Below are 24,142 nucleotides of genomic sequence, written 5' to 3'. Positions count from 1 at the left end.
TACTTTTGAGGTAAAATATCTAAGTCACGAGTTCGAGCATTCCACAAAGCCGGGGACACTTTGCCGGGTCCCGGTCAAAATCCCGAAAGCCAAAATCCCGAAAGCCAAAATCCCGAACGCCAAAATCCCAAAAACCAAAATCCCGAATGGGCCAAAATCGCGAAAGCCAAAATCCCGAATTCTTAAAAGTGTCATAGCTACTCCCGCGATTGCACCGGCGCTTTCTGGAGGCAAAGGGAAATCTTCTGTGTCTTGGAAAATTATTCTAAACATTTTCCTCCATATAATTTCATCCCTTTCAGGATTTTAAAAATTCGGGATTTTGGCTTTCGCGATTTTGTCCTTTTCAGGATTTTGGCGTTCGGGATTTTGGCTTTCGGGATTATGGCTGCCACCGACTTTGCCACCCTTTTTATCTATATGTTTCTTAAGGAGATTTTATTCATAGCTTTTTTCGGAAAATTTGAGGCATTGGACCAGCTATTAAAATATAATACTATAATGGGCCAAATTCATTTATAACACATTGAAAAAAATGATTTGTGCGAAGCATAAATCGTCCGAAGGTGGCGCGCTTTCCCCTACAATGCAGAAATATTTGAAAACAGTAAAATGTTAAAATAACACGTTCATTTTTTATTGAAATAGCAACATTGTACAGTGATTCATGAACTGACTAAAATTACACTACGTTGGGTTTAAATTAACTAAGAAAATTTCGAAATATTTCCAAAAACAGTAGAAATTATCAAAACATAAAGAGTATACAAGGAATATGGAAGGCAAGCATTGTTCTCATTCTCATAAATAATTGTATACGATTGTATGTATTAGATCTTAGTCTAGGGAATAACTGGCTGATCTTTTCTGCAAATAGTGCATAAAGGTAAAAAAATCCGATTTAGGATACCCCTGAATTTTATACCTTGAGTTTTTTAGATGACAAATATTAGGTGAGATTCTTAACAATCTCACCTACTATAATCCTAACAAAATTTCATGTCGTCCGATCGACCTCAAATTTGGCCAAAATGTGTTTCAGCACTTCCTGATCACGAATATATATGTGGCTAATTTACGTTCCCGGCCGGCCGGCCGGCTGGCCGGCCGGCCGGCCGGCCGGCCGCTCTTTGGAGCTTAATAGCTCCTAAAATAAAAAAGATATCGACTTGCGGTTTTCGGCAAAGGTTATATATCGGGTGAAAATTGCAACTTGGTGCATTGACCCCCCACCCCCCACCCCTCCTTCCGCCATTTTGAAGACCCCCCTTTTTTTGTTTTCTCAATAGCTCCGCCCCTATGGCATCGAGCGGGCTCAAATTTTAGTATGTTATAGCTGGGCCTTAGAGCTTTCCATCAATACCAAACTTAAGGTCCCCTGACCCCCCTGACCCGAGCTATAAGGGTCCAAAAAAAATTTCTTAAAATGGCCATAACTCCGGTTCTAATTGTCAGAATTTAAAAAGTGAGGGCTTTTTGGAAAGCTCTCGTGAAATGCCACTTCCCCTTCTAACATCGCAAGTTCATAAAACCACCGCTAGGGGCGCTTTTTTTAAAAAGAAAATTTTTAAATCTTAAAAGTTAAATAACTCAAAAATTCCATTGTGCATCGGGCTGAAAATTTAGTATGTTGTAGCCGTTGATTATACCTATCAAACAAAAAAAACCTTAAGTCGATCTAAAACCCCTGACCCGAGCTATAAGGGGTCAAAGTTCGAACATTGACCGGCCTCTATCTCCGGTTCTAATTAACATAGCGACCTAAATTTTACCTTTTTGGTTTCGTCTCGATGAGAACTTTCAGATGGAAGTTCAAAAAGTCACCATAGGTGGCGCTGTGATAGCGTCAAAATTCATCGAAATTCAAAGTCACTTTTCTCAAAAACGGCATTGTGCAAGTTAATGAAATTTTAGTATGTTGTAGTCCAGTCTAGGACGTTTCCAAAATGGTGCGTATGCGCGCTGTGGTTTCAATAGAACCGGAGATATGAGGGGTCAAAGTTCACGAAATTCAAAAAATCATATCTCCGGTTCTATGTGACCGATTTTGATGAATGAGGGCTTAAACGAAAGATCTCACCAAATGCTACAACTTTCTAGAATATTTGAACTTCGTGGGACCAACACCATGGGCGCCACAGTCGAAAAACCAATTTCAATATCACATAACCTCAATTATCTCGACTGTCGCTGAACCGATTTTGATGATTACTTCAACATAATTGTAGAGCACATTTGTCTCTACATTTCGTCCATACATCATTTTCCACTCAGACTACGCTATCACTCCGACTTTGCCGTTTAAGTGTGAAAAAATTGATTTTTCCCATAATAACGCTTTGAAATTACTCAGATGCCAATTTGACTGCCTCTACTCCACCAAGACACTTAAAATAGGGGTTTAAATGGAAAGTCCCGCAAAATACAACAATTCTTTGATATAGTTGAAGTTCAACAAATGACTACTTTTGGGGCACTCTGGATGACAAAACGAGTTAAGAAACAAAAAACCTCGCTTATCTTGGCTTCTGAGTAATCGATGAGATCATGTTCTATGGAAAAATTATAGAGAACATTCTGATCTACATTTCACCCATATAACACTTTTCTGTCAGTTCATCCAAATCCTTGATATTTTGGTTTAAATACAAAATTTGTATAATTTCACGAATTTGATTCAAGATAACTGAATGGCGTCTCCCAACTTCAGCTCCAAATCGAATTTGCATGCACTCCGAGTTAGCTCACGTTAAGAATCTCACCTACATAAGCCGGTTAGGATTATCTGTCCCTTTGTATCTTTCTTCGTATGCAGGATGAATGTTGAAGATTAAGCACATGTCTCAAGTGGAACAATGTGTGTTTTATTTAAATTGCACACTAAACTGATTAGCACGCTCGGCAGTGACAAAAGACGTAGAAAGAGATACCGGTGTCGTATTTGGGTTACCAATTCTTTTTTGCATCTGAAAAGAAAGACATGGGCTGAGAGGATGAATCTGATATTCCCTCCGCGTCATCACGTATGGCGCAACTAATTATTATGCGTGCTTTAAGCATAATTTACGACAATATCTATTTACACTGGGAAAATATTATTACTCATAGAAATCATCACCATTATGGTGCAATTTTTGAGCTAGGACTCAGGAAATTCGATACTTAGTAAGAACACAGGTAGACAGTTCTCCCCTGTCGACCCTTTTGTTGGCCAATTCCGCTGTTTGTGCACAATGTGGATGCAAAGATATACAACAAAATTATCAAGGTTTTTGGCTGATGATGCCTTGCAAATAGAGGAGATAGTCTTATGGGATAGTTTGACTTTGTTATCTTGTGATACATTGCGTCCGATCATTAAAAAGTTTGCACAAAGAAGTAATTTCGTATACTAGGTTATTGTATTTGTAGGGAGCACACGGAATTGATATATGTGTAACTTTTTCTTGAAAATTACAATCACGTACGGAAGGGATGATTCGTTGGTGCGATGACATTGAAATGATGATGATGATTGAGTGTTGCAACCATAATCGCTCAAACCACCATTAAAATGTGGAGAAGAGATTGAGAAAATTCTTATAGAGGTGCAAGCTCATTGATTCAGCATCGAAGCCCTATCGATGGGAAGACGGATGATGATGATGGTGAGGTGATTGGCGCATTTGAAATGCATTTTACGTTTAGTGATGCGAGAAATTTATTTATTGAAGAGATGATTGTTTTGACAGCCACAAACCTACGTTTTTCATACCTCAATCGCCCCACCAACCCATTCATTCAGCATCAAAATTTCCCATCTAATCACAAAATGTGCAAAGTGTTTCTGCCATATGAGCAATTTGTGCCCAGTTGCCCGGGAGAGAAGCCTGAGAATTTTCTTTACTTCAACATTGCTGACCATTGGTCTAGCCACACCTCAGAAAGGAAAGTAACTTGCCAAAGTTTTAATGCATTTCAACGGCAAAAGGGCGTGAAAGATGTCACTTTGAATAATTTCCATAAAATCAACCCCTAAGAAATCACACATGGGGACAATAGGGGTAGAGAAAATGCAGGCATTTTTCTTTAAATATTAACAATTCACCTATTAAAGATATTTCTTCAAGACGATATCCTAACATTGCAGCTGGGTGATGTTTGCCAAAGGAAGAGAATATCATGAATTTTGCTGTAAATTCGGTCAAATTCCCTCTAGCGCGATAAAATAATCCAATTTGGTGGCTTAAGAGCAAGTTTGTATTTATTTAGCGCATAATTCATATTTTTCATTTGGCCCAGCGGAATGTATTGTAGAAGGGGTTGAATGGTTGATTCCCATTGAAGAAACTCAAACTCAAACAGAGAAAATACCCGTTCTCGATGTCTGGTCAATAAAAAATATTTTTGACGAGTTTTAGCCGTTAGGTATTGAGAAAAATAAGGTATGATCTCAATTAAATTTAAGAAAGAAAAATTCGCAGAGAGTTTGGTTCTAGACAACTTTCATTTTTATTTCAAATTCATAATTCATATAAAATAAGATAGATAGAACAATAATGAAAGGGAAGAACAATAATGTAGGGGGTCGTTGTATATATTATACGTTGATAACTGATAAACGGACGAAGAGCGTGTATTTAAAAAAAATCTAAACTTTGAAGTTGCAATGTATGAGTATTTTGACAAAATTATTGGAGTGGTAATATAGTAAGAACAACTAAAGTTTTATAGTTAACTTTTTTAAAAAAATTATGAAAGATAAAAAATTTATACCAATGAAAGTTACTATTCATTTATGTGACCAGAAGATTATTTAAAAAAAAAGTGTCGGTCTTTTTAAATTATTCGCAACCTTAACTCTTTAACGACGAGACAGTTTTCGCGGACCGAAAAATCAAGAAACCAATGAACAAAATCAGTAAAAGGTCTTATATCTGGCCTTCGAAAAGCCAACAGAGTCTGATTTGGTCTATTTTTGTCTATGAACGATAGGGACAAAAATAGCCTAAAAATTTAAGTAATTTTTCTAACAATACTTATGAATGATAATGTTCAATCTAATGAAAAATAATATGTTCGAGTATTGTAGTTTCTTTTCCCAAAACGGTTTTGCTTAAAAAAATGGAAGTATAAAAAATATTTAAAATTATTTTTCATTATAAGAATTTAAAAATTCGTCATTTTTGAGCTTAAAATTTACTATGTAGCAAAAAACTGGAGACTTCCAAAAAATATCCTAGATTCCTTCAACCTTCTACTTTGCAATTACGTACACACATAAGGAAAAGGTAACCTTAGGTAGTCAGGAAAAATTATTATCTTTATGGGACACCGGTGTTCCAATTGTCCTTAAAGGGTTAAATAACCTAGCATCAGGAATGAGCCATTTTCCTGCTAAATGATTAATATACACAGTAAAAAATCGTGTAAAAAAAAATAACATGTAATTTCCAAATTACCACTAAAAAAATTGTAAATTTTGATTTTTACCACTATTAAAATGGTAAACTTTGTGTAAAAAATAATTTGTGTAAAAATTTTCAGCGTGTAATTCAAACATGTAATTTTTACCACTATTCAAGTGGAACAGTGTCACTTAAAAAGTGGTAAATATTCAACAACGTGTAAAATTTGGTGCATGTACTCAAAAACGTGTAAAATCGCCATTACAGTTTGACAGCTGCTGGAAGCATCCACCTCGGTGAGTATTTTCTTTAGTTTTTTGAGTTTTATAGCTTCTAATTTTGCAAAAAAGAACAAATCCCTCAAGAAAAAAGTGGAGTACTCCTGCTAGTGTGAATTTTCAAAGTTTTATGTGAGTGATTGTGGAAAAAATCCAGTGTTGAAATTTACGTGGCGTCACTTTCAGTTGCATTCTATTTGTACATATTTTGCCTCGGATTTCTGGTCCAAAGGGCAGTTTTCTGCCAGTGGTGGCCCCCACAATAACCATCCCTTGTGATCATCAGTCCGTCAGTCCAATCTTTAAGAAATACAGTGTGAAAATCTGCATATATTTCAACGGGTATTGAACATGTTGCAACTTGTCACAATTCCACATTCTATTCCCGGAATAGACGATTTCCCTCAGTGTTTCTACCCCGTGGGGCCCTCCTGTGCTCTTAGTGAGTCTAAAATCCATCACTCATTGATCCTCCCAAGTTCCAGTGAAAGTTTGAAGCGTATTTTTTCCGCTATTTAACTTCTACGATTACGATTGTGTAGTTCCGGGAACGATATCCCTTAGTACCCTGTTTATAGGGCATTTACTTCTGTGGGTGACTTTCATTTAATTAAGCTTATTTTATATGTACATAGGGAACTGGATCACGGAGATGGACAACCAGACGAAATGAAAGACTGCTGATAGAACGAATAGAAGCTGGAATGCAGCAATTAGGAAGATGTGCATGGAGGAATATCTGACGAAGGAAGCAAGCAGCCCCCTAAGGTTAGTTTTTTTTCTTATCATCTTCTTAATCTTTTCACAATTGCGTCTATGTCGCTCCTGGACCTGCGAATCTTAAATTTCTATTTTCCGTCTAAAAACTGATTGTTTTTTTCTAATTTACAGATCACCAAAATTGCATCCTCAAAAAAGAAATCCTTCCACATAAACGAGGCTTTTGATGCTGGACATGGATAACCAATAAACGAAGAGCGAAAAATTGTGAAAAGAATTTTTTTAGGAAAAATAAAATTACACGCTAGAAATTACACGTTTTTTAATTTTACACGCTCCTTTTTACACATTTTTGAAAATTACATTCTGAAAATTACACGGAAAAACATTACACGCTGGATATTACACGCAAAAAAAAACATTACACGCTGAAGATTACACGTTTTAAAAATTACACTTTTCCCAAAATTACCACTATAATAGAGATGTCAAAAATTACCTACTATTATAGTGGTACTTATTTTTTACTGTGTACTTAAAATATTCAAATATGAATTATGTACATTACTGTTAGTAAAGTTCATAAAATTAAAATATTTTTGCAATTTTTGGAATTTTTAGGATTTGAACCTAACTATAACCTGAACTAATTATAATAATAACCGGATTAAAATTAATTAATTTTTAAGAATAATTAATTTAGGATATTTTTTTTAGTGTACACTGAATTTTTTCAATTTGATTTTGTAATTTTTTGTTTAAAAATATAAACTTTGGTATTAAACTAACGAATAAGATCAACGATGATATTCAAGTATCAACAACTACCCGATAACTTGTAAAATTTGTTGGCACTCGTATTATTCAAGACAGTCTCCTACATTTTAGTTTAGACGAATAAACGAAATTCAGTATCTAGCACGGTAACCAATTATAGAATATTGTCTACTTAGTTTCTTGAATTACAGTTTAAAGCATAAAACTATTCCTTAATGTAAGAATGCTATGCCGAGATAGAATCGTAAATCTAAGAACTTTACTTCTTATTACTTTTTTCTTGAAGACTAAAAACGAAACAATGAGAAGTTTGCATTATTTAAGTAAACTTTTGAAACATTGTATCATATTATGTCGAATACAAGGTTTTGAGTAACGTTAGATTTCTTTTGTAGTGACCATTAAAAAAAGTGGTGTAATATCATTACTTAGAATATTCCCATTGATTTTCAAATCAATCGGTTGACCTCCTCATGATTAATGACTTCTTCTACCCCGGCTCATTGACATTGAGGAAGGATTCGTGATGACTTGCACAATTAGATCAATTTTGAATCCATTAATAAATCTCAGCAAGAGAATTTTCTCTAAGATGCGTGAGATATCTCCATGACTTTACCAATTTTCGCACCTTAATTGCCTCAAGGTGCATTCTTCTCGGCCCTCTTCGAAATTTTAAGTCAGGGAAGATGCATATTGAAGGAAAGGAAGAAATTTCTCGTGTTGCAACCATAAGAGGGAAGTGGATGAAAAAAATTACCATAAATACCTAACGTTCATATCATAAAAACACGAAAATCATTAATCAAATTAAATACCCAAATGGGACAATAGGACAACGCACCCCTTGGAGCGGATCACTCTGACCTTTAGCCTGGAGGTTCGATTGGCAGCCGGTTCACTCCGGACGCTCGATCCACTCAAATATTGTATCTTGAGTATTTTATGCCCATGGTAAAGATATTTTTGTCTACTTTGGCTACATCGAGGAGAGGTGACAGTGAGAAGTGACCCTTTGACTGAATTTGGGATTTGCAAGTTGAATATATCCTTCTTTTTCCCTTCCCATGGGATCCTGTTTGACCAGAGTCTTGACCATTTGCTACAATATCTTTCATAGGGATAATACCATCAACAGAGGGTAAAATTTCAGGAAGACCAGACTGGGGGAGCCAAGGGTGGGAATATTTTCTCAGATGGATTTTCACGCATTGCACATTAATTAATGAAGTATGATCGGTGGTCAGTTTTGCATCTGCAAACCAGTGCTCTTCTTTTGCATTTAATGCCTCACAAAGGAATTTCTGGATAACCGTGCAGCGCAAATCCTCCCTCCATGGGCTTTAAGCACATAATTGCAATACTGGTAGATGGATCGTTCCCACGGTTCGTGAACTTCGAAATTGAAAAAAAAAGAAAGATTTGATGGGCAGTGCCCAATTCGTTAGAGCCAAAGAAGCAGATTATCACGAAATACGAAGAGCCCTGCTCATGAAACTGCAGCCAGTTGGATCTCACATAGCGATAACCTATGCCTCCATTCTGCACTAATAGATCTCCAAATAGAGCTTAAATCTCCACGATGGTGATCTCTAAGAAGTGAATAACAACATTCAATTAAACTCCTATTTGTTTCTCATCTTTTTCAACACCGTGCCTCCCTTTTTTCTGATCCCTCAACATTGCGTATCACTTTGGAATGAATTTCTACTCGTCATGATTACAGTGTAATTAATAAATTGGATGGGGCATAGGATAAAAGTGTGTTGAGACCCCAAGTCTCGCCGAGCGTGAAACAGAGAGTTGAGAAAGAGGTCAGAGGTTCCCTCTTCAGCATGTTTTATTCGAGAAGCTGGTGTATCCGAATTCCATCGAAGATACTGAAGGTGAATGTGAGTGAGAAAAAATATAAATCAAATAATGCAAGAAGTGGGAAAAAACGGGCAAAAAGGTGAGGAAATGATACAATGGGCACGTGCCACATTTATACAGATTTTTACTGAGAAGAGATCTTTTTTAAGCTCACAGTCTCTTCACATTGACAAGGGAGATCCTCAGTATCGTTTTTTTTTCACCCAAGTGCATCTCAAACATCAATGAAATTTATCACACAATTTTCACTCAATTAAAAGTCAAGAGCCCCATTCGAGAGCCTATTTTCCGCACTACACCCTCGACTTTTATCAATGTGCCATGGGAGAAATGCGCAATTATGGCATTTGATTTATGAATTATGCTAATTTTTGCTTCATAAAACCATCACCGAATGAATATCATAACGGTCTCCTAATAGTCATATTGATAGTGTAGCAATAAAAAGAAGTGACTAAATAAATAAAAATCCCATTCGATATAACACAGTACTGTTTCACTTCTTGTACGAGCTAAACTGTGGAGTCATCATCATCAACATACACTTGAGAAGCAAAGTGTTCAAACATGGAATTCCTTTGCATGTTTTCTTCAAATTTCGTGTCAGCTGTCTGTAGAGGGAATTTCTTGTACAGAACGCTGAACATTTTCATTATTCTGTATTACATTAGTGGGAAAAATAATAGGAGCACTATGTTCTATTACAAGGGACTGTTGTATTGGATAAGAAGTAGGTTCAATCATTTAAATTCTACTGAGCAACTTACTGAAGTAGCAGTCGAATTTAAAAAAAATTAGTGTTTTATAAATTCAGTTAGGCAAGAATTGATGAAAATATTGTGGACATATTCTTAATTTTGTTTAATTCTTACTTTCCAAATATTATGTTCAAACTTTAGGAAATCTCGGCTCGACAATAGACAATAAATTCTAATAACCGCATGATAAATATTACTATCCTCCTTTAGATTTAGCCTTGGGCTCTCCTAAATTCCATTATCCGGTTAGTAGACTTTACTAGCCGGATAGTAAATTTTTCTATCCGTATATTAATTTTGACCAATGTTTGGGGGCTTAGGGCCCTTCCTGGATAATATTCTCTGGATTTCAACCATTTGAATTTGAAAGCATGAAAATCTTTTTACAATATTGGCTATTGCGCCGAGATTTGAACACGGAACCTTTGTGATGACGGTCGAACATCTTCCGATTGCATTAGGAATTTCTATAGGGTAAGTTGCATAAATTGGAACAATTTCCAGAGGCTCGAACTTTGATACAAGATTAAAGACATTATAAATACATTTTTCCCTGATGACATACATAAATTTGCTCCTTGATTCTTCTAGAATATTACCGTTTCATGGAAATTCTTGAAAAACAGTTTGAAAAGTTCTTAAATACAAGAAAAATACGTGAGTGCAAAACAATATAATTTGGACAGGGTGGGACAAGTTGGACGTGGGAATTTGGACAATGCGTAGGGGAAGGTTGTGCAAGTTTCAAGATTTTTTACTGAATGCCATACACACTGAATCAATTATACCACTAGGGTAAAGTGTATAATTAAAAAGTAAAAAACATTAAGGCTTAGATATATATTATTTATTAAATCTTTTTCTTGGATATTTTAATTTTCTTGCTTTGCTCCTTTTCTTCTTTTATTTTGAACCTTTCTTCCTGTTTCTGAAGTCTAATTCTTTTTTTTTTCTTGCATAGCCTCTTCTTTTAGTTTTCTTTAATCATACGAATTGTCACAAAGAACTTCAAACATGAATTTAAAAACTCCATAGAATAATAATAGATACCTGTCCACCTTTGGGCGAAAGCATTACACCCGTTTCGTCAAGATTAAAGACGCGATCAGGAGGAAGTTCCAGAAGATCTTTGGATTTTAAATATTCATGAGTTTTCTCAAACCACTCAGTGGTAATACCAGCTCTTTGGGTTGTGTATGCTTCTGGTGTACGAAGTCTCAATTCTGGGTATCTGTTCAAAAAGCTCTTGAACCAAGAGTATCCTGGCCTTCCATCGGTGAACTCGTTGACAATCTTGAACTTCTTACAAATAATTTGCACAGTGTTGAGGACTTGATCTTTTGTTATAGGATGCCACTTGTCACTGCATCCTAAAATCCATTCAACGAGCTCATCTTCTATATCTTTTGGCAGCGTAGGAGGCCTTCCCCCAGAGCATTCTTCCGGACATTTCCCGGTCAGCTTATTAAAAAGTGTTGTTCTTGGCACCCCAAATAATACTGACACCTGACTTAGTGACTTTCCTTGACGAAAAGCTTCCAGTGCTTTGTTCACTTGGTCTTGAGTATAGGATTTGTACTTTTTCAATTTATTTGCCTTTTTACCCATCTGAAATAAAAAGAAAACCCCTGCAATACAATCGTATCTCCGGATGTCCAACTTGTCACTTTTGCTCACGCTTCAAATAAGCACTTTTTCTTCATACAGTTAGTAATTATATCAAATAAAACCATTACGTACCGTTAACTATCGAGATTAAACACTTTATTCCACTAAAATTTGCCAGAAATATTGAGAAATGTCAATAGAACCGAAAAACCAAAGTCACTCTTCTTGTGTTTTTATTAGGAAAAAATGGCCGATCGATGTATTTTTTCGACGGTGAAAAGTTACACTGTCAATTGAGGTGAGAATTTTATACGTTAAATCTTATTCATATGAATGGATTTTCACTTTATTTGCAGCACAAGGAACCAAATAATTAAACTAAAACATAGAAAAATATACAAATTAAAATTTAGTACTGTATTTATCCAGAAAAAATTGCCTGTCCAACTTGTCCCAGCGAAATTTTCCAACTTTTGCCATTGTCCAACTTGTACCAATTTACCCTAGTCTATTCAAAGCATAGCGGGAACCGTTGTATCGCCACTTAAAGTAAGATGACATTCTAACAGCAGGATACTAACTTTACTGGCTTGGATAGTAATTTCAATTCAAATGGTTATCCTCCGTTAAATTTTACTGCCTCCAGTTAAATTTTAAGAACTAATATCCGGATAGTAAAATTTGCTATCCGACTAGTAATATCTACTATCCGGATGTTGGAATCTAGGAAAGCCGAAGGTTAAATCTAAAGGAGGAATTTACTATCCATAGGATAATAAATTTTAAAATTTTAAGAGTATTCTAAAGGAGAAGTGTCTACGAAGGATCGTATTTTCTAGTATCTTTTGAGGCATTAGAATCTATAGACAAGATTTGTGGGAAATACTATTGAATTTTTTTTTCGGTGCAGGATCATATATCTCGGACTAATATAATTTTAAGTACTAGTATAGTATGGAATGGAGCCGTCGATTTCTTTGAGGTGTTTTTACTTAAAATTCTAATTTAGATTCAATTTCAAGTTGTCTTACTGTAACCTTAAAAAATTACAGAAATTGTATTACAATTGTTCAGATAGTAATATAGCTACACAAATATGATTGTAGGTAAATATGACTAACCTGTGTGTAGATATGAGTGGAAGTATGAGGTAGGAACTCTTTAGTTCTTTGATTCAGATATTGTGATTCCGGATTAGAGATAAATATTTTTTTTGAACGTCTGTGACTCCATTCCTCTATCGTACTCTCGATGCTTGAATGGATCTGTATGGTTTGCAGGAAGTTCCTACATGTATTTGGAAGTACTTTTTGTAGTTCTTTATGCATCCTGGTATCGCTATGTCTCTCATGATGCCTTTTCAAGATATTTTTTTGGAAACCGCACTTCTTGGTAGTATTTTGAGGAGAGACTGGAGAAAACTGTCACCACTGAGTTTTTAAACAAAAATATCTGTTGTCTTGGGGATTTTTTTTGCACTAGACACTTTCCTCGATGAAAGATGCTTAGATCGATGTTTTGTTGGAAATTCTAACTATTGATACAATATTTTTTCTTTTAACATGAAGAAAACAGACAAAGGTACTTATTTAAAATAAAACTCGGTGCAGCCGACTGATTTTTTCATCGATTTCTATTTAAATTTGAACTACTGTTGAGGTCAACTGTTGGAATGACTATTTTGCTTTAACACATGGCAAGGTTAAAATTAATATTAATTTAGCAAAATAGTTATAGAAAAAAGTTAAGTAGGCCCCATTTTACTGCTCGAACTCAAAGAGAGAGCAGTTATATTTTTCTGATATCAAAAATTATAAATATTCTGCTAATTATAATGAAATTAAACTGTTTCTGGAAATATGTTGGCCACTGTTCACGGGTGAATAATCGAGAAGAGCAATATAGGCAAGAGTACAAGTTCACACTGAGCATTCAATGCATTTCGAATTCAATTGTGGCGAGTGGTCAAAATGTAGATTTATCACTGGACAGGAGATTTTTGTCTTCTTCTGTGAGAAATATTTGTTATTCTTCATTTTACTCTCCATGCCCACAATACACCCCGAAGCAAATAACATTATTGAATCGTTGAAGATAATTATAGTGGAAATGATCGCCACTCACCTTGCCGAAAGCTTCATTCTTTCCGTCTTTGCCTCAGCATTTTCCCAAAGCTTCGAAAATTGTGGAGCTATTGGTTTCTCTTCGAAAATTTATATTCCCCTGCGCCTGAGAAATTATACAGTTGATTTCTCTGGTAGGATACCATTCTTAGCCCCCCTCGAAGGTGGATGTAAAAAGAAGAATCCCCAAAGGTATATGTTTTTTTGGGAGGTTGTAATTTGCAGATATACCATATGGTGGTGCAAAATCAGGTTTACAGTGTATGAGAACTAAAATATTTAGTGTTCTTTTGTACTATTTTCACCAAACTGAGCATTGTGATGCCCAACGAGATGGTTTATTGTCGAAAAAATCGTGAATGAACTCTCGTGAATGTGAGATATTTGCAAAAGAATGAGGCAATGGAGAATACCTTCTTTTCTCTGGTCAGGGGAGAGAAAGAAAAAATTATAATTAATGTAATTTTCCTCCCAATTCTCATATGTCTTTTTTTGTGGCTATGAAAGAAAAAGTGCTCAAATACAAATGTTTGGAATTGATTTTGGTGTAGAAATAAAATTGATTGGTGTTATTTTTTTCAACTATCATTAAATACTTAAGAGATGTATTAAAATACATTAGAGTGTATATGGGTAAAGTGATAAATTTATGGAGATTTATCATCATTCTAATGCTAGTTTTTCACTTCTTGACTTTTAATATTAAAATCCAGCGAGAGACTCCCAGAGAGTTGTTTGGATTTATACGCGCTTCGAGTCAAAGTCAATTCTTAATAAAAGCAGACTCCAAAAGATAAATTACACGTACAATAACGCACCCAAAGAGCACCATTCTTCTGAGTAACTATGAGAGAGAAGAACTCAAATCTGCGGACCACACACAAGACATGGAAGGCACAAAATCAGCAACAATATCAACTCATACACTTTGTCAATTGATACAGAAATTAATTGTCTATTAATATTTCTTTCCATTATTTCTTTGTACCATTTCTTGTGCTGTCCCCTAGATCTCCACCTCCATCTTCACCTGAAAAGCTAACGGATTGTCGTGTAATGCTTTTATATCGAACACGATATTTCATCTCTTTTCGCGTAGATTCCCATGGCGGTGAACAGAGATAAATTCGTTGAGGAAAATTCATGGATTGAAATCAATTCTCATGATGCGCACAGATTCATCGCTGGGTGTCGCTTTGGGGTATTTAGGATATAAATTTTGATCCATTGCAAATTCCAACATAGATCCATATAGTGCTGAGTTCCAGGAGATGCTTTATCCACCTCCGTAGAAAGCATCTCCTGGCACAGATAATTCATTTTCTGTGCACTATTTTTACCGCAAAATTAGCTTCATTTGCATGGCAGACGTGAATAATCGCAAGAAGATAGACATTCTAAGATTGGAACAGCATATTTATTTTCTTATATATGTATTTCATCAAATTTTAAATGAAAGAAGAATAAAAGTAGAAACTAGGGCATCACCGAGCACGGGGTAATACCGAACACTGCGATTTTCTAATTAGATAGTAGATTTCAGAGGACATGACTTAGGGGAAACTGGGGCACCACCAAACACGGGGTACCACCAAACACTGCGATTTTTAAATCGGATATTGGATATCAGAGGATAAGATCGATAGGAATTTATAGGCACTATAGGGATGCTTGTCCACTGAAGGAATGGTCGAGATAGTCCAAGTAGTTTAGAAATAAAAATTACTCTTTGGTGGTACCCCGTGTTTGGTGATGCCCCAGTTTCTACTATAGGAATTTATAGGGACCGTAGAGATGCTTGTACACTGAAGAATTCATCGTCGTAGTCCAAGTAGTTTGGAAATAAATATCAGTGTTCGGTGCTACCCCTAGTTCGGTAGTGCCCCAGTTTCCTCTACTCTTCAGAATGAATGATGAAATAGCCATTCTTTCCTTATAAGTCAAATAAAAGTTCAGTCGAGGTTTTATGATTTGCAATGTGACAATTAATGAAAAAGTCTTTAAATTACCTTTAACTTTTTCTACATAGATGAAATTTGAAAAGTCGGACATTTAATAAAAAGTTCAACTTCAAATGTATTTTTAGGCTGTGTAATATATTTTTTTCTTCTTCGTATCATGATGTACCTTAAGAAATATTTTAAGATTTTACGCATTTTTTTAAATGCATGGAAAATAAATTGTCTAGATTTTCCTCCATAATACTTGCTCGTTGGATGTTTATGCTGTTCTATTCTTCATCTCCGGATAATGGTTGAGGAATTCTAAATATCCAAAACCTTCCTAGGCGTCCAACCAGGGTATGAATTCTAAGATTGTGAGTTTATCACGTGATAAATTCACTGATTTGAGATCGTCTTATCTAAGTGTTGCAAAACACTTTAACAAAAATGATCTTGTAAATTCTAGGATGCAATGTCCATGTTTCACATGACACTTTTTATGAAAAGCTCATGAAATACTCACAAAAGGCGATCAAAGACCTGTGAATTTATCATATTTATCACGTGAAAAACTCATGAATTGCAGAATAAACCCTCAGTAAAAGGTTCTTAAATCGCACACCAGAAGTTCTGTACTGTCCAGCAATTATTGTAGACTATCACTTTTAGTATAGAAGAGAGATTCTGTTAATTTATGAAAATTGCCATACGAAAAATAATTATTGTGTGGAATAGTTACGAGTTTGCACTTAATTTTAGCAGCTTCTACAATGCTAACTAAAAATAGATAAGACCACACTGAGGGAAATGGATCTGGGAGCCGGGGTTAGAAAGAGGTGTTGAATATGCACCATGGCAATCGGGGTTTAGATTCACACCAGAAAAGAAGGAAAAAAGTGAAATTCACACCAAATTTGCTTTATAAAAATTAACTCTGCCGAGTGTTATATTTGCACCGTACATACATTCCGTGAAAAGTGCAAAAAAAATGTAATTTCGCAATCCAGGAAAGCCACGAACACATCTTGTATGAGTTTAGTACACTTTTGTTTCATAATAATATAAAAAAGTATTAAAAAATATTTTTTTTATCCAAAATAATTCAATATTGAATATTTAAACCTCATCGAGTGTTACATTTACTCTGCTGGCAACAAATGTAAGAAAATGCAAGGCGAGTGTGAAAAGTACACCTTAATAGTGTTTTTTAAACACTACTCGGGGTTGTTGAACGAAAAATACTATTAATTTTCACATTCCTCATTTGGTTTCAGTCTTTCAAGAGCGTCCATTAAAAAAGTGTCGAGCGCCCGGTGTGATTTTTGTTCTGTGATTTTCTGTGATGAGATTGTGTTATAGAGGATACATTTCTGCGTAAAAAGGACGGTAAGTGTGCAAATTTCTATAAAATATTATGAAAAAAACGAAATATTTGCCAGAAAAATGAAAATTTTCTGGTTTTCTATGGAAGTGTTGTTACTATGCGCTTGTAACTTACTTTATTTGTATTGCGCATTTTACTTAATGCCTTTCTGAGATTAAAGTCGATTGTTTGGATTATTATAATCTGCTATCAATCTTAATATTGTCTTTGTAGGAGCAGAATAAAACTTCTGTATAAAAAAGCATGTGTTGTGAATACATAATCTAAAAACTTTGCAACAATTGCATCTAAATCTCATTAGAAGCTGCATAGCTAGCTCAATTTTACACGATTTCTTTAAACTTTAGCTCCTTTTTTTAACTAATTTTATAACTTTATTTACAGTTTTGGGAAATAGAACATTGTTTGAGAGGATTGTGGATGTCGGAAATTAGTGAAGCTTTTACCTCTGCGGTAGTACGTGGCGACAAAGATACCCTGGAGCTGCTGAAACTGTGGGTCCCACCTGACAGTATCGAATACATCTGATTTCATATTGAGAAAATCTTTGTGGGTAAGTGATACAATTTTCTTAATATTTTCTAGAGGTACACTAATACATTATTTATCTTATTATTTGTTTTCTATATCTCTTTTTAGGCTTTCGTTTAACTACTAAACAGTTAAAGTGTGTAGCGAACAGTCATCTGGACATCATTTTCTTCCAGAAGAGTTAAAGGAAAAAATTAACTTCCGGACACAGCTGCGCGTTTGACACTCAAGCTTTTATCAAAGGACCCTTAACAACGAGATTTCTGCTTCGATCCACTCTTCTAGAGGTAAAAAATTGATTTGTTTTTTGGAACATTTTACAAATTACAGTCTGTGTCAATTTTGAGAATAACATTCGTCCTAGTCTATCTCTAATTGATATCAGGAGAAATTGTAGAACATTTTGAAAAATAATTAAATCTAACACGTCATTTTTGAAAAATATTTTAGCGTAGCTATTGAAGTTAAATATATTCGAAAGAAATTGTTAATACAATTTAATTATTTTAAATTTAATTCACAATAAATAACATCTACAAATAAAATTTTAGTCTCAGAATTAATTTTACCCGGAAAAATTTCTTTAGGAAAATTATAAAAATTGTAATATTATTTGAGTTTTTGCCACATGTAAATTTTCTTTTGCATAAACCCAAAAGTTGCGTATACCTATAAATTTACACATTTATTAATGTTAGCTCTCTAACTTAACTTTTTGGCGCAATTTATTACATTTATATATGGTGTATTTTACTTAATGTAGCTTTCATTCACTATTATAAGTATAGATTACAAATATTATTTTTATTATCAGTATATGAATAGTTTCGATATTAGTTTTTTGCTTTTTATTAGTATTGCCTTTAAATATCCATTTATTAATTTTTTGAGATGATTTTTCAATTATTTGCAAAAATTAATAACTATAAAACGATTAAGAGAGTTTTTACAATTGAAGATGAAAAAGAAATATATGTTTTCTGTGTGAAAAATTATATTATTTAAGGGATGATAAAAAAGATATTTTTATATAAAAATATTTATAATATGTAAAAGAATATAAAATAAAACATGAATTTTAAAATAATCTTTTTAGTTTTCTATTTAAATGAAGAGGGTACCTGAATGAGGATGGTGCTATTGTAAACCCCGGAAAGGTTACCAATAGGTACACCTGAAGGTGTTAAAATTTTACTTGACGAGGTTTGAATATTTTGAATATTATTGGTGTGAAAATAACCCTCGATAGGGGTTTCGAATTTATTTTATAGCGTCGGTGTAAAATCCACACTCGATGGGGTTTGATTTTTTTATTCAATAATTTTAACCCCTGTCTATTACCAAATTTACTACCGGAGAGGTTTGGTTGATTCGGGGTTAGAATTTGGTGTGAAAAATAACCCCCGATTTGTGCATATTTCACACCCGTATTTCTCTCAGTGCAATTATTTATATTTCATATATGTTTAAGTTTTCGCAAATAATCTCAGTAAAATTTCTGATATGACATGGCAATTGTCCCAGTGTTAGGAATTCGACCCCAGTTTTAAGGAATTCCAATGATTTCTCTCAGATATCAAAAATGTTCTTACAATCACTAAATGGAAATTTTAATCAATTTTTTTACAAATAAAAAATTAAATATACATAGGTAAGTGTGCCAAATTTCGGCATAGTTGCATGCAAGCGACAAAGTCTCAAGTTTGAAATGTAATTTTTTAAATACAACTTGATTTTTTTATTCTTTCTTTTGTAAGAGTGTTGCTTGGAACCTTGTAAACAGTTTACCATCTTCATTTACTCTAAAATCATTCTTAATGCATTTTAAAATGAAAAAAATACATACATAGCTTTGGTGCCCTATTTCGGCCACCTTCATTCTCATAGTTCCTTGCCCTTCGGGAATTCTTCCAATATCGTTTTCACGTCATTTCGTTTGTCGAAGCGACATTTTTTGTTATTCTTTTGCATTGTATAATCTCTAGAGTACGTAAAATCTAAACGTTCATGAAAATTCGAGGAACAAAAAAGATGGCCGAAATTGCAAGCTGGCCGGAATTTGGCACACTTACCCTATATACAAGATAGAGTATTTTAGGGCATCGTCAATTATATACTTGTGTTTATATTTAAATTACTTTTTTAATTCTCCCTGGAAAGGTCGGGTATCTTATAACTTTGAACTACGCGTTATCATACGATCAATATCTTATCGCTACTTAATGTATAAGACATAAAACACTGGATAGATGTGCCCCGGTCACCATTACTTCCGCAAAGTTTTACAAGTGGATTTTAAGTTTAAAATGCAATAATTAAAGAAATTTCTAAATATTATTTACATAAATTCTTTTATTTGATTTAAATATTCTGAACTCGTGTAAAATTCTTAGTGGGTGGCAACTATGTTTTTTTCCTATTATAGGCAAAGTCAGAAACTTCCTCAAAGGCTGTACATATTTTGTTGCTGTGTAAAAATGATATATTGCCACCACACATAAATGTCAAATATGTTTGAAATCATATAAATTGTGTATTTTGCATATTGCAATTCAATCCCTTCTACTTCTCCATTCTCACGGGATATAACACTTCAAGTTATAGCTTCCATAAAAATCAATATATTGTATGAAGATCACATGAGGAAGAACGTGGCAATAATTAGCAATAAATCGTTGAGATTAAAAAAGAAGGAAAATCGCATTGTGATTTTTCTTTATTTTGTGCCACATGATCTTTTCTTTTGTCAATTTTGACAAATTTGCTTCCCCTAATCTCTTAAAAGTGATAATTTCGTCTTGAAAAAAATCTACAACACATCATAAATAAAATACTTTGAATTGGTAGTTTGAACACCTACAATTTTTACTGAAATTCATTGTTATGTGGCAATGCATAAAAGGAATTTTATTTATCGCGAAATCTTTTATTATGACAAAAGTACATATAAAATATTTTAATAAAATAGGTTTTATGTAAATTGTGTGAATAATTCCTCTTCTGTTATATCTCGTTATTCGTGTGTTATATATTGGTGATTTCCTTCTGAGATTATCTTATAGCAAGAATGGACAAGTAATTCCGCTAAAACGACTTCTTTTCATACGAACTAAAATACCATGCTAATAGCATGTGGTGCTAAATCTACCACCACTAACTACCTGAATTGTCTACAAAATTGCATTTTAATGTCGGTTGAGCATTCATTAACTGTCGCAAGTCGATGAGAATTTAAAGAATTAATTCACATCTCAAATATAATTTCAAATAATTTCCCAATGAATTTCTCTCTTCACACATGCTGCCAATTTTCTTCCATGCAAATCAATTTCGCGCAATTCAGAGGTTATAAGGCGATGCATCACATGGAATATTATCGGATTTTTAATTCACACCGAAGTGCATGGTTAGGCAAATCATAGTAATTTCTCATAATCATCTTCAAAAAGGAATTACGTTTTCGCAAAACAATTTTCGATACATTCACGCCTTGTTATTTCCATCATCTACAACCACGTTCTCAAGCCAGAACGATCCATTGATTTATTGATCATTTTTGCAATTTGTATACCTGGGCAGAATTGAAGTATGCATTTTGCACTATTTCGCAATATTATAATAGAATTATAGTGCACCATACAAGTGCTGAATGTACAGCATACGCTCTTGAGAGAGTACCGGTAAATAAAATTGAAAACTCTTTTTTTCAGCACTTCAGCTGAGGTGCAATTTTGTGAAGGGGCCAAATTACTCTACTTTTGTTAATACTTTATTAGTTATGGAATTTTGCCTGGCATGAATTGCAAGTAGCACAATTGGTTTAGATTTTTTGTGAAGTGAAACTGATTATTTTGCTTGCGATCCTACTTCAGCAGCAGTTTCTGTTAAAACCCGCATTACATACATTTAAGAATTTAGCATGAGGTAAAACGATAACATGTTCAATTACGCTAAAATTAATTTTTATAAAAAGGAATAAATTGAACATTAAGCATACAATTAAAAAAAATCTTGTTTTTAAGAAGAAAGGGAAGAAAAGAGATTTTGGAAAAATTTTACTATTAGTAACATACTCCATTAGTTAATTAGATTAACGTTATTGCACGATTAAAATATTTCTGATTTTTTTTCTTGCAAATATACATAAGTACTCTCTTCATCTACAAGATCATAAAATTTTTCATAAACATAAAAAGAGAAGAAATTTACATGTCTCCCATTTTATTAATAAATCATAAAATAATTTTAATATTCTGGCAAAGATTTCTCGAATAATGAACCGAATAAATCCTTAGTCTGCAGCATATTGTGAAGAATTTTGTTGAAAATATTGAATAAAAAATGGTCAATATGTAAATAAAAGCATTACTTTTAAACGCATAAAAAAAGAAATTTTCTCGAGAAAGAGAAAAAAAAGATCTTTTGAACAATATTGACATTTTACATTTAGTTTAAAGGAATTTCTGATCAGTTTTTTTTAATTTTTGTTTTACAGAATAAAACAATTTTTTTAAGCCTTGGCACACCCTCTAGTTCGAAAAAATTTCATGAGATAAAAAAACATCCCTTCCTCAAATGTTTTTCATATGTTTTTCTCATTCTTTCGCACTCAACATTCGATTGAAATGAATTTAATTTGATACATGACGTGCAAAACCTGTAAAACGTTTGATGGCCTCTACACACTATGAGAAGTTTCTTTAAAAAATGCCTTTTTAAAGAAAATTTCCCCTATCCTTGTAAGCAGAAACGTCAGAATTTTTTAAAAACGGCAATTTTTGACGAAAATTACTTCTGGTGTGTAGACAACATGAGAAAGAAAGGGATCTGAACGATCTGAATTTCGAATTCATGAAATTTTCCTGATTCAAATGATGTGCCAAAACCTAACTTAAAATTTTAAAATATTTACAGATCAATTTATTTATATTTTTACTAGTCAAACTATCTAAAAATATGTTTTGTTTGTATTAGAGAACCCTCGCTCGATTATTAAATGTTACTAAAATTTTTTAATGGAGTATAAAAATAAAATTAGAATAAGAATAAAAGAGATCTTTAAAGATTTTTTTAAAGAGAGATTCCAGTTATCCAGTTCGTTCAAAAAATATTACACGAACAGTACAAATTTGTACTCTATTTTAATTACAAACTTATCACCCGGCGGTAGAATAATATGTAATTGAATTGTCAATATAACCTATAGATTTTATAAACTATCCCTTTCTTCGCGTCAAAAATGCCCACAAATATTTATTCAAAGAAGAATATTTTTTTGACCCCTAATTTTTGACCTTCTTGTCCTTAAAGGGTTAAGAACGATTAGGTCATCGGTGATCCAAAAACAAAATTAACGAAATTAACAAAATTACGAACATCTATATTTATGTTTCCCTCAAAAAGTCAAAAAATACATGATATTTTCTTATCCTCATTTTTGACCCTTCCGTCCTTAAAGTGTTAAAAGTAGACAGAACTGTAACAGGTGAAAGCTATTTATTGCAAATTGAAATTATTTGATTCATCTAAGATGTTGATTTGTGATTTGTTGAAATGGCATGACCTGTAGTACGATGTAGTATCTCGCTGAGCAATTAAAATATAGTGTTTCTCCTGAAAGTTTTCACAAATTATTCAGTCTCATATTTAATGGTAATGTGACAGTGAAAATTATATGCTTGTGGGTGGTTTATTGGCATTCACGCGGCAATATTTATGCTCTTGTATATGCGAAGGCAGTTGAAACTGCCTCTTCGACCACTTTGGCCTTTTTTAATGCCCCCTGTTAAAAATTGTTCCATCATAAAAATATTGCAACAATGTATCTCCAACTGTTCGATAAGGAAGTTCCTTTTCTTCTGTGAAATTATTGTCTGTTTCTTAGCAAGAAATTCCTTCACAGCAATTCGCCATTCTCTCCGTGTGAGTGATAAAAGCATCAAACGATCTTGTAATTCAACACCAGCGGTAATCGAAGAGTACATCAGTAAATTATCCGTCCTTTTTCCAGTTCCACTACGCATTATGCATTTTCTCACTGTTGCAGCTTTTCGTGGATAATAAGCAAGACATATGTATTGTGATTGCAACCATCTTTCCGAACACCGCTAACACTGTCGGAGTGATCAATCATTTGGCAAAAATTTAGCCTGTTTCTTCGGCATCGTAAAGTGCCACTCTGTTCATCAGTGCATCCAACATGTATTCCGTGATATTATTTTATAATATTGCCTATAGAGATTTCACATATTGATGCTAACCGTTTCTACCATAAAGTGTGGTATGAATGGAGGGATTTGGGGAAGATCATTTAGGAACATGCGGGAGAATTCTCTGTGATGTGTGGAGTCCAGAAACATGGATTTTTTTTCTGCACATCCCATAACTTGCAGTTGGAAGGCTATGTGAGTAATGAGTTCTGTGAGATTGCTCTGCGTGAGAGATAAACTGACTTTAATTCAGCTGATTTGATGTGATCATTTGCACTTTGATGCTCACATGAGCGTGCCATTCATTTGTGGTGCTCTCTTCATCTCACAGCAGGTTCCTTCTTCAATTTCATCCATTAATGAATTATGAATAAATATTTTCTCACAGCTTTTTCCACCACCGCATTCCCTAAGTGTTCTATTGCGTTTCATCTTGTCAGTGGTGTATTCTCGTGATATTTATAAATTATCAAAAGGCGTTTCACTAATTTCTTATTTATCAGTTCACTGAATATCTCTTACTAGATTCATGGAGTCATATCAATTTCAAAG

The 24,142-nt window shown here is 33.8% G+C and overlaps 1 protein-coding gene and 1 long non-coding RNA gene across 2 annotated transcripts in view; both read left to right on the top strand.

Moving 5' to 3' along the window:
* The window catches only part of LOC129801674 (steroid receptor seven-up, isoforms B/C), a 101,628-nt gene that overhangs the window by 34,982 nt on the left and 42,504 nt on the right, over positions 1 to 24,142 (top strand). The window lies entirely within an intron of this gene.
* LOC129801680 (uncharacterized) lies at positions 5,405 to 6,685 on the top strand. The gene is made up of 3 exons (XR_008751720.1): positions 5,405 to 5,683; positions 6,301 to 6,433; positions 6,557 to 6,685. It is a non-coding gene; the product is annotated as an uncharacterized LOC129801680 (long non-coding RNA).

Source organism: Phlebotomus papatasi, chromosome 1, assembly GCF_024763615.1.
Source record: "Phlebotomus papatasi isolate M1 chromosome 1, Ppap_2.1, whole genome shotgun sequence".
Classification (NCBI taxonomy): Eukaryota; Metazoa; Arthropoda; class Insecta; order Diptera; family Psychodidae; genus Phlebotomus; species Phlebotomus papatasi.
Note: the sequence above shows the minus strand (reverse complement) of the source record. Positions and strands in the feature narration are given on the sequence as shown.